This window comes from Austrofundulus limnaeus, unplaced genomic scaffold, assembly GCF_001266775.1.
Source record: "Austrofundulus limnaeus strain Quisiro unplaced genomic scaffold, Austrofundulus_limnaeus-1.0 Scaffold106, whole genome shotgun sequence".
Lineage (NCBI taxonomy): Eukaryota > Metazoa > Chordata > Actinopteri > Cyprinodontiformes > Rivulidae > Austrofundulus > Austrofundulus limnaeus.
This window is the reverse complement of record NW_013952508.1, coordinates 1,048,576-1,052,562: the sequence shown is the minus strand read 5'-3', so window position 1 is coordinate 1,052,562 and position 3,987 is coordinate 1,048,576.

The following is a 3,987-nucleotide window of genomic DNA, read 5'->3' as shown; positions in this document are numbered from 1 at the left end:
TAGCACAGAAACAGTACTATATAACATTTTAGACACATTCTAGACAGTTTATCAGCTAAAAAAAGTTAATTTTGGGGTAAGTTACTCTTTAAAAGGCTCGGCAGCTGTATAGTGCATCAGTTCATGATGATGACATTCTATGATGTTACCTTGTCTTTATGTGAATTCCTTGCTACTTATTTGGAGACCTGCCTCCAAATTAAGTTCCGATTTAAAAATCCTTTATCTCAATATGTTAATGTTTTACTCTGCCCTCCCCGTTTTTGTCTAGATATTATTTACTTGTTTTATTTTTTGGATTGCACAGTCTTGATACTTTAATGTTTGTACAACTTTTATACTTTCTTGTTCCAAATTTTTGTATATCCTGTTCTGATTGTATATCTTTTAGATTTCCCTCTGATTGTACAGCACCTTGCGAATCTATTTCTATGAAAGGTGCTATATAAATAAAACTTTACTTACTGCAAGTAAAAAGAGCTCATTAAGCTGATCCGCTGCTTGTTCGCTATTTCCTGTGTCAAGTGTCTTGGTAATCGATTTATCCAACAGAAAGTAAAACCTGAGACCAACCTCCTCCTCCAGTTTGACACAGTAGATACCTCTTTTTTTAGAACTTACTTGCTTTACAGAACAATTACACAGCTATACATCAGCAATGATTAACAAATGTTGACAGTGTGAAGTTTTTTCATAGATTGAACATCTCATCACGGTATCTTCCAATTTCAGCATCACATTTATGGTCTCAGCATTTTCACACATTCCTAAAAGTAAGGATCCACTTTGGGTAATGGAGCTAGGCACCTCAAGCCCAGAGCCTAGTTTGCTGGGCTTGAATAGGGCTTCTGCTGGACTCCAGCGTAGTCTAAAAGGTAGCTTTTTGAAGTCTTAGCAAGTATGTTATTTTTTCCATTTGGTACAATTCCCTTACTTTTCGAACCCAGGAGTCGTAGGAAGGTGGATCTAATTGCATCCACTTAATTGTAATGCATTTCAAGGCTGCTGTACAAAGACCATTTAAAAGATGAGATTTGGGTCGTCCTTGCACACTAGCTGGAATAATACCAAGTAATGCAACTGTTACAACCTCCTGAAAAATCTGGTTTATGGCCTTGTACACATCTTCCCAAAAGTTAGATACCTCATTTTAAACCAAATGTCTACTTCGTTCATATTACAGGAGAACTGAAAAAATCTATTCAGATGAGAAGTGAAACATTTTCAAAAAACATAGAAATTCAGTTGCGTATGATTGAATTTAACACTTTTGTAACCTGGAAGACTTCCTTTTTACATACATATATAAACATGAAGCCCTATAGAAAAATTAGAAGCTGCAAAATAAAAACCAAAGGGAAGTTCAGCAGAGTAAAGCAGAGCAACATGGATTAGAGAAAGGTGTGTGGGTAAAGGAGGAGGGATGCTGTCAGTCAGCCATTGGCTCCTCTGTTTGGTGGATTAGGGCCAGTGGCAGAAAGAGTCAGCTCAATAGAGACCCATTCTGTCCTCTCTTCCCTGTTCAGATAATAGCAGGTCTGTATCGACTGATTCATTGACTGGAACTGGCTTGTGGCCGGTGACCACATGAGTCAGAGGTAGAGCATGGCTAAAAGTGAGATCAGGGCTGCATAACAGTTGTTTCGTTGGATGTTTTCTTTTGGAACGGGATAAGTGGGGGAGGAAAGTTTGCCTTTTGGCTGTACTGCCCCTCTTGAGGGTTTCCACACATTTAAGCTCCAGAAACTCAGTGGGAAAATACCCATCAATCTGTTTCTGTTTCAGTGGAGTTGTATCCTCAAGCCACATATAAGGACACCTTTTGTGTCCTTAACAACATGGATGCTGCACTCTAAAGAAATATTTATATTGATTTTTCAACCACCAGTTGATATACAGTAGTTCACTTTTGTATCACTAAAATCATATTTTATCCATTAGGGATAAAAAAATTGATATGTTCATCTAAGCTGTGAAACAAACAGCACCCTGTAGAAAATCATGATCCTGTTTATTTCCTGTGTTGTACAGCAAACTGTGGGGAAAGTGGCAAAAATTGGCTAAAACATTGCCTTTTACTGGCAGTATCTGATCCAAGTATCTGATCCAACAGTCAGGGGAACAAACCAAGCCCACCCTGTGTGGGTGTGTCCTCCCGTCGCCTCAGTAACACCAATCTTTAGTTCCCGTCCAACGGAGAATTGCCTTTTTGATTGAGATTTTCCTGCTGCATTAATTAGACTGACCCCGGGTAGAGGTCCTCTACAGGACAGGTCCCTGACTGCCTCCATAGCTTCCTGCTTCTCGTTCACTTTCAGAGTTTCTAGTGAAGAAAACTGATTTTTTTCGTAAACAGTTTCCAAAGTAAAGATTTTTAAAACTCTGTGGGAATTTGAGACACTGAACTTAAATGGTGACTTAGCAGCTTATTTTGGATGTGTAAGCTAAAGTTTTCTATAAATCTCTATCATTTACTCCAGGTACTGTTTAGACATTTCTTTGCTCTGAAGTTTTTTTTTATCCATACATTCTCACAAAAACACTGAAATACACTTGTGAGAATGACCATATTAAAGTTAGAATATACAGAGAAAGAACATTCTTAGTTTGATTAGAGATTTTCCCCAAAAAAGTGTTGTCTGGTGTATTTTATGTCTTATCTTCATTGCCTCATGCCCAAAGCCTTGTTCATGGTTTTCCCCCTTGTAGTTTTTCTTAGTTCTATGCTGACACATCAGCTTTCTTTCTTTCATTATTGAATAAATCAGTTTTTTTTATTTTACCATTGAGTCGGCCTGCATTTTGGGTTTTACCACACTATAAACCTTGACCGAATGAGCCACTGGTGCAACGGAGACATTGGTTAAATACAACTGAGAATAACTGGGGAGTGGAAGCACCTGGGTGTTTACAGATTATGGACAGGTGAGAGTGGCAGGCTGGAAAAACACTAAGAAGATGCTGAGGATAACATGACACAAGAAACAGAAAAACTAACAGGAAATGAGAAAAATTCCAACAAAAAGAACCATTAAAAAAAGAATCATGACATTTTAACTATCTTTTTACTGTTTTTTTTTCAGCACATATCCAAAGTTTACTAACAGTAAGATCAGGATGAAGTGAAACAAATGTAAATAAATTTATTTGTGTTGGTAATGATACACAACGGATGATGGAATAATGCAAACAGAATTTGTAAAAATACAAACCTGGTTTAAACTCAATAAATTGTCACTAAATGTGGACAAAACTTATTATATGATATTTAGTATTAAAAACAAAACTGTTGATGTTCCATTTAGAGTTGATGGTGTTGAGATTTGTAGAATCAGTGAAGTGAAGTTTTCGGGTGTTATTGATGAAAAGCTGACATGGAAATCTCACATAAACCATTTAAAAACAAAAATAGCCAAATCCATTGCAGTATTATACAAAGTAAGGGACTTATTTAATGATAAAGCACTGTTTATATTAAATAATGCAATAATTGTTCCGCACTTGATTTACTGGGTTTAAGTCTGGAGTAAAGTGTGCAAAACAATCACAAATCCTATTTTTATTTTACAGAAAAGAGCCGTCAGAATTATCACCAGAAAATATTACTGTCATCCATCGTATATATTATTTTCTAAATTGAAATTATTAAAATTTTATGAGTTGGCTGATTATAATAGCTTGCAGATTATGTATAAGGCTCATAAAAATGTTACCTTTAAACATTCAGTTATATTTGGTTAAGAGAGAAAGTTTATATAGTCTTAAAGGACTTGAGATGTTTATAAAACCTAAAATTCGAACAAATTTGAAGGATCGATGTACTTCAGTTCAAGGAATAAGATTGTTGAATAATCTGGAAAGTGATTAAAAAATGTTGGTTCAATGTGTTTGTTTAAGAGAATGATTAAAATAAGTTTGTTAAAGAAATATGAAACTGTATAATGTTAAAGGACTTGAGATGTTTATAAAACCTAAAATTCGAACAAA